Genomic DNA, 8,894 nt, shown 5'->3' on the forward strand with positions numbered 1-8,894 from the left:
AGCAAAATAATCTCAACAACAATATACGTTTTCCAAAACTTCCAAATTGGTTCAAGCAAATCAACATCCCCATAAAAAGGAAGCTGAATAGAGGCTGAAGTATACTGGTAGGGTGGGTCCGAGTCCTTATAAGACTCAAGCGAAGTCGTGATAGGAATAAACATGCTGGTGATAGGAATAGAAGAAGCCGCCTTTATAATAATCGGACCATGATCTAAACTGAAGTTGAAGTTCTTCCCTAACCATGCAGCCCCAAAATTCGAACCATAATCGACAAGAAAATTAATAAAACTACCATTTACAGGGCCTATGTAACAGGGCTTTTTGCAAACAGCTGTAACAATGGTATTGGTGGAAGATACCTGAATAGGGTCTGTTGAAATGCACAGGTTAGGCTCGAGATTGTCGGCATCGGACCGGTTAAGTTGTGGATTTCCCTGTTTAGATGTCAAACTAACAGGCATAGCAGGGAACTCCGAAAGTGAATCCAAATTTGAAATCGGTGATAATGTTGTTGAAGTCTTGACATGAACAGCAATATCAGCAGCATGTAACAGAAGAGAATCAGCTACAGATCCAATTGTTGAGTCAAATAGAACAGGTACCAAGTGTCGGTTTACTTCCAGAAGCCTGTAACGTGCTTCAAGCATATTTAAGTGAAAATCGTGGCAAGGTAGAACCACACCCAAGACAAAAGGAGGTAAACAAGCAGGACCAATGTGAGGCGAACTATCATATCTCACTTTTGTGTCTGCATTTTCCTCTTGGACATTCCTTGCTATTATATGTTGCAGTGTCATGCGAATTGCACAAGTGCTAGGACTGAAAAAACAAAAACATTCTACTATGTTTCTGTTGCTGCATAGTCTGCTTATTCCATAGATTATTCCCTACAATAATAAGATTTATAAAGACAACATTAAGGTGTATGTTAGGTTGCAAAGTTATAGCCGTGACCCATAGAAATGTCGACCGATCGCAGTGGCGATGAACTCAGTCTCGATGTCTCGAAAGCTGTCATGAACCTGAACATGATTTACAGTAAAACCTGGCTTCCATGCAAATGAGTGAATAACTAATGAATCCACATAAGAGTCAATATCACAAGTGGTTTCTCCCCTATCATTCCTCTTAGAATCATTTGCCAAAACTAGATTTAGACCAAGGGTTCCACATGCAAGCACAAAATTATAATCTAATATATCCATTTGAGCATCCGCTACTCCGAGTGACTCATGAACATCAACTATGGAGTCAGTTTGAATTTCTATATGGTTTCATGAACTGCACTGATAGTTTTAGTTTCAACACGATCAGGCATTTCATCAAAAACCTGGAGAGCATTCCTAGAATAACCAAATCGCTGCACAAGAGACTCTATGAAATCTGACCATTCCGTGAAATGATAAAAACTTAACCACATTGCTGCCTCATCGTAGAAATGATTAAGCACATAAGGAAACCGTTCGGTGTTATGAATCATTACCTTTCAGCATACGCGAGCCATTTATTTGGATGTGCACCGGTGAATCGAGGTAAAAGCGGTGCTGGATCATACATACTTAATTCCAGAGCAGATAGCACATCATCTGGTAAATCGTTAAGCTCAATTGAAGGTGGAATCAGAAAATGAGCTAGTTGATTGTAGATCTCCTCAAGCAGAGCATGGCGTTCAATTGCAATTCACCATCCAAAGCCATCTGTGCTTAGGAGCAATGAAAGCACCAATGTTGTGTATTCAAATTCACACAACCAAAGCGAGAACATTATGCAATAACTAGCATGCATTGCTTATAGCCTCCTCACAAACTCTTTTGTTGGGCCTCTAATACTCTTTGTTGGTTACTTTATTAGGCCCACTATGATGAGGTTGCTATTAAATGGCTTAGGCCCAATAGTATCACAACATAAAAGTTTTCGTAAGAACTAGTATAATAATACTACACATGAAAAAATAACACTTGGGTAAACATGCTGCTAAAATGGGTGAAAAAGGGGCTGTGAAAACCACCGGCTTTTGTGTGGAAAGGAGGACAAATATTGAATATGACGAGTAAATTAATTCGTTTGTTGACCATATTGTCTACTTCGTAATATAACTCATTATAATAAGGGAAAATTTCCAAAATAAACATTTGTGAAAACAAAATTCTAGTTTTAGGTATCATATGTAAAAAATTTCAAAAATAGGTATTATAAACTAGTCGTGACGAGTAGTTTGTAGAAACCAATTCGAACTTGCCACGTGTCCTTAAACTAACCGTAACGAGCACGTTCACTAATCAATTACTCTTCACGACTAAATAAGTTTCATGCCTCGTAATCAACGCCCACGAGTAATTCATAAGTCATTTAGTCGTGACGAGTAGATTATAAGGTTAAACTAGTCGCGACGAGTAGATTATAAGGTTAAACTAGTCGCGACGAGTTAACTACTAATAAACTACTCGTGTAGGGAATGTAAACCAGGTAAACTAGTCGTCGCGATTAAAGGATTTATAAATAACTCGTGGGTGTTGATTACGAGGCATAAAACTTATTTAGCCGTGACGAGTAAATGATCAGTGAACGTGCTTGTTACGATTAGTTTCAGGACACGTGGCAACTTTTTATTTGGTTTTAAAACTACTCGCCACAACTAGTTTATAATACCTATTTCTGGAATTTTTTACAAATAATACCTAAAACTAGAACTTTGTTTTCATAAATGCTTATTTTGGGATGTTTCTCTTATAATAAAATGAGATATTAGGAATTTAAATATGTCATGGATTAGATATATATAACAATTAGTTTTGTAGGATTATGGGGACCCGATTTTGAGATTATGATTGGGTCTTGAAGTTAATAAATAAGAGGTTCGGTGGATAAAAATTTAATAAAAACTCAGCTCAGATTCAATCTATATGTTCTAAGATAGTTTATGTAAATGTACACCTTTAGACTTAATAAAATCGTATACAAGTAGTAGTAAATACGTGCCATGTGTATATTTATAAATATATACTTTCGGGTGTGCTCGTAATCTCGAACTCGCTAGAAAAATGCGTCTATTTGTATTAGCGCCAAAAGATTATATAAAATTATGATATATAAAATGAATAGAAATAATCTTATGCAATATATATATATAGAATATATATATATAGGGTTATGTTTGAATAAAAACCCACTTAAGTTGTGAAAACTCTAAAAACTCATTCTCAACCACATGTTTTTAATTAAAGATTAAATCTTGTGGCCCACAATTAAAGTTAATAAAAAATATAAAAGTTTATTTACATTTTCTCTCTCATGAAAACATATATAAAAATTACTAAAAAATGTAAAAAAAATAGTAAAATATTTTTTTTTATGTTTACTATGTTTTGTATTAAATGTAACAACATATATTACATGTAACAAAAAAAAAACGATGTTACATAGAGTTTTCATGGGTTTTCTCAACTCAAGAAGGTTTTCAAACTATACTTCTCCTATATATATATCGCATCTGAAATTCTGACTGTCTTATCACCAATGTTCGTGTTTGTCAAACTAGCCCTTATGTAACTCTGTAATTCCTATAATTACCTAGTAAGTATGATGTGCATGATCGATCTTACTAGATCTATTGTTGATTGACCTGCTTTTTACCTAGCGCAATTAACGTAATCTAATCGTCTTTAAGGATTGTTCCAAATTGTGGCTTGTCACAACACACGAGATGATCTAAATAATAAAGTTATAAATAAAACGAATAAGTACATACTGTACATGAAAAAATGATTACATCTATGCTTATATCTATACTATGTGTACATAAATTGATTTCATTTATATCAGAAAATGATTTTTTCAAACAATAAATTAACTTAACAAAAATAATAATAATAATAATAATAATAATAATGCAAGTGCAAAAACATACCTGAGAACGGTCCATGTATTGGAAATTTGATTCTCAGTATCATATATATATATATATATATAGGGGAGGGATATTTTGAGAACCATGGTGAGTTTTAAGAACTTAAGAACTCAATTCTAAGCCACACATTTAATTAATTTGATTGAAATATGTGGTTGAGATTAAATCTGGCAAAAAAGTCAAAGTATGAGAGAGAATAAAGATGTAAGTGGTTACACTAACTTTTACGTTTTCGAAAAAAAATTGTTACACTGAGTTCTTTCGAGTTCTTAAAACTCAAAGGGGTTCTCATTTGAAATCACACACACACACACACACACACATATATATATATATATATATATATATATAGGGGTGGGATCAAGTGAAAACTCCTCTTAAAGAGAAAACTTAAAAACTCCTAAAAAACTATTTTTAACCTTTTAAAAATATCTTTTTTTAAGTTTCTTTTTTTCCCTCGTCGGTGTAGTGCACATATGTAATAGCGTGCATTGCTATTTATGCAATATCAGACTAATACGCACATCGTATACACATTTGTACGTATGTGTAATACAACATTAACGCACATGTGCACCACATCAACTTTTATTATTTTTTTTTTCATATAATACAATACTACTATACATATACAATACACAAATATTAAATATATGCAATTAAACACTATTAAACTTAGAAATACATAGTAATACACGTGTGTAATACAACGGTATCGCACAGTAATACGTAAGTGCATTATAGCGGATTTTTTTATTTTTTTTTATTTTTTTCGAGCAAAGGGTAAGAAAATATAAGAGTAAAGTGCCAAAATGGTTATTGAGGTTTGCTTAATAATGCGATTTTCATCCAAAAAGTTTATTTTTTGCATATGGACCATCAAAATTTCCCACTTCTTGTCAATTACCTCTAAATCGTTAACTCCATTAATTTACATCATTAACTCAAGGGTAATGTTGTCTTATCACTAAAGTATGACCGGGCATTTTAGTCTTTTTACATAAATATAAATTGATGTTAAAAAGAAATATTATATATGTATACACACACTGCTAGCTACCATGACATATTCACATGTTCCACCTCAGGTTACCACCACCGCTGCATCACCGCCGGCCACCGCCACTGCATCACCGCCGGCCTTCCCCACCACCTACACCATCACAACTCTCTCTCTCTCTCTCTCTCTCTCTGCGTCCTTTACGCTGTGTTTCCGAGTTCATTTATGAAAAGAAAGGGAAGGAAAAGAAAACTTTCTTTTCTTATCTTTTCTTTTGACATCACCTCTTTCTCTTTAATTTTCTTTCCTTCCTAATCTTTCTAATTTGAAAAGATATAATTTTTCTTATTTTACTCTTTATTTTCTCTCCCCTCCCCTCCTTTTCTTTCCTTTAATGAAACTTGGGAACACCCTTTTTATATTTTCCTTCCCTTTTGTAAGTGCACGGATTTGGTGTCCGCAGCTGTTCGAATAGGCTAGGGATAGTTTAGTCTTTACACTTAATGTATAAAGACCCATTCGCTAAGGATGTTTAGCGAATGAGGCCTCATTCGTTAGAGACTAGGCTATTAGTTAATGTAAGAGCCCATTCGTTACTACAATGTAACGAATGATGGCTCAATTCGTTAAGGTATACCCATTCGCTAAGTGTGTTTAGCGAATGGGGCTATGAAAAGACCTTATTCGTTAACCTTGTTAACGAATGGGAGGTCTCATTCGTTACTACAGTTATAACGAATGAGCCTAGCCTATAAATAGGCCTTCCATAGTTAGAATGCAGAGAGATCTGTGCTTATTTATGTTTATGTAACGTTATGCTGTCGGATTCTCTCTAGGCTTAATGTATCGATCTCCATTAACGTATTGAATGAACACGAGTTAACGTATCGATTTGCAACTAGATCCCTGGCTCGTAAACGTTTCTATGACGTTTTTACGACTGGTATAAGAGCCAGAGGTTGCTCGTGATACGCTACAGTTCGTGTTCTTCGTGTTCAGCAAACATTGATCTGAGTTTGGATTAATCAGTGAATAATTGATTGAATTGATGACTGATTCATGTTCCTAATGCAAATCTGAGCATTCGTAATGTATTCTGATGGTTAATTGGTTGTTGGATCGGAATCCACCATGGATGCCATGGTTGACGCTTCGATGTTTCAGAATTAAAATTAACATCAGTTAAGTGTATTTGGAATGAAATTGATGATTTAGTAAATTGATAATGTATTTCCGAGTATTCGTTGAATTTATGGGATGATAATATGAAGATTGGATGAAGATTTGCGTTTTTCCGATGGCTGTAACCATTTTTTCCGGTGATATTCCGTTTTCCGGCTACAGTAACCGTTTAACGACTCATTCGTTAACTTAAGTACTCATTCGTTACAGAAGTTTAGCGAATGAGTGATTCGTTAAAGGTTTAACGAATGTGACCTTCATTCTTTATGTGCTTATTCTCTATGAAGATGGACTCATTAGCTATCAATACTCATTCGTTATTTTTTTCTAATATCCGTCAGTTCCATAACGAATGTGTTCCTATTCGTTCAAGATTTAACGAATGTGGAAGATTTGGGTATTTATAATGAATGTAACTCATTCGTTCAATGGTAACGAATAAGGAGTGCCATTGGGTGTACACTGTTCTAACGAATGAAGACCAGGATAACGTATGAGATTCTTAAAAAAAACAAAGTATTTTCGGAAAATTTTCTTAAACGAAATTTTTTGGGGATATTTTAAATATACGGGATACTCTTCTGGCAAATTTTGGTGATATATTTTCCTGCCGACTTTTTACACATATCGAGGGGCCGAGGGGGAGTAACCGATTAAGTTAACGAGAATTTTATTGAAGATTTTCGAAGAATTGTTCAAGACCTTGCCTAATTTGTCAAGAAAAGGGGGAGATAAAACTTTCAAAGAGCTTATTCGATCATTATCTTTCTACCTTCGCAAGGGTTTCTTGAAAAATTATTGAAAAATTACTGCAATTCAGGTGGTAATGTGTGATTGCAAAGCTGCGTTTGACTGAGTTCAAGACTACAATTGTTCTTCGATCGTGGATTGATTTGTTCAAGATTGAAACCTGACTATGTGGGATACGAGTGTCTGTCCGTTTACTTCTTTCTAAGGGACTTTGATTCTGACTATGTTGGCTACGAGTATTCGACGGATTGCTTCTGTTGAAGGGGATGATTCTTGAATAGGTTGATCTGATTGAGGAATATACGAGTCTTGTCATCTGATTGAAGAATATGATTGTCCGGATTGATTAACGAAGGTTGGAACTCTGAATCATATGCCCAAAACAGTAGTGCATTCAGGTGTATTGGTTGCCGAAGAGCTTCAAAGAGTTATATTTTGGGATGGACGTTATCGAGAGAGTGAAAACCAAAGTGAAAGATGCTGAATGATTTGGTTGTTCATGAAGATGCATGACGAGGTTAAACGTAAAGACATTTTTGCTTTACCAGTGTGACAGATAGCCGATGATTTGTTGCTCATTGATTTGTTTGATCGAACCATATCATATGCCAGTTGGATGATCGGAATGATCACCTGGACATACTTATTTGAGGGGTAGATCTGATACGAGTAGCTAAAAGTGTTGGTTTGCTTACGAAGAGATATATTTTGTCTGTTCGCATAAGCCCGAGAATCATAAGTCAAGGGGGAGGTTGGCTGTATGGCTGATGATATGCAGTTAAAGTATTAGCAGTTAAAGTATTCAACTTTAGCGTATTCAACGCTAAAGTATTCGACGCTAAAGTATTGGATGCTAAAGTATTGGAAAGCATTCGACAGCTACGGACAAAGGGGAGTCTGTAAGTGCATGGATTTGGTGTACGCAGCTGTTCGAATAGGCTAGGGATAGATTAGTCTTTACACTTAATGTATAAAGGCTCATTCGCTAAGGATGTTTAGTGAATGAGGCCTCATTCGTTAGGGACTAGGCTATTCGTTAATGTAAGATCCCATTCGTTACTACAGTGTAACGAATGGTGGCTCAATTCGTTAAGATATACCCATTCGCTAAGGATGTTTAGCGAATGGGGCTATGGAAAGACCTTATTCGTTAACCTTGTTAACGAATGAGAGGTCTCATTCGTTACTAAAGTTATAACGAATGAGCTGTAAGGCCCCGTTACCGGTAACCCTACTTACGTGTTGGATTTACTCATAAACACAGTTCTAAATATCAGAGTTAATTAACACATTTACGCGGAATATAAAACTTTCATAAAACTTTACATAATTCATAACTTGTCTCAAAACATTCATTGTCTTTCACATTAAAGCATTAAAATTAACACATCATAGGTCTTCAGATGCCAGATTCTTGTTCAGTGCCATGTGTCTCCTCAAGCGAGCTGCCTCATCCTACTCACCTACGTGCATACTAAAAGTCAGCTACGCTGAGTGAGTTCTAGATAATCACATAATCATACCATTCACATAACATTATAATCTTTCATTCATACTTTTATACTTTCATACTTTCATACTTTCTTACATTCATACTTTCTTACTTTCATACTTTCTTACTTTCTTTTGTATTAACTTACTTTCATATCTTATGTTATAAAGAGCATTACGCCCTACATTCCTCGAGTATTATTAGGGCTCGGTACCCTCTTTCCTCGAGTATTATTAGGGCTCGGTACCCTCTTTCCTCGAGTATTATTAGGGCTCGGTACCCTCTTTCCTCGAGTATTATTAGGGCTCGGTACCCTTCTTCCTCGAATATTAGTAGGGTTCGGTTCCCTAGTTCTCGAATATTAGTAGGGTTCGATTCCCTCTTCGTTACCATACAACCATACATCATACCTCGAGTATTATTAGAGCTCGGTACCCTTTTCGTAACCATACAACCATACATTATCATTTCTTTCTTCTGTTATCTCTATCATGTTCATACACATAAACATACATAACATACTTACCTTATACATAGCGTTACAACCTGACAGTACGTGC

This window comes from Bidens hawaiensis, unplaced genomic scaffold (genome assembly GCF_021521415.1).
Source record: "Bidens hawaiensis isolate Kalapana, Puna unplaced genomic scaffold, B.hawaiensis_p1.1 tig00000904_1, whole genome shotgun sequence".
Taxonomy (NCBI): domain Eukaryota; kingdom Viridiplantae; phylum Streptophyta; class Magnoliopsida; order Asterales; family Asteraceae; genus Bidens; species Bidens hawaiensis.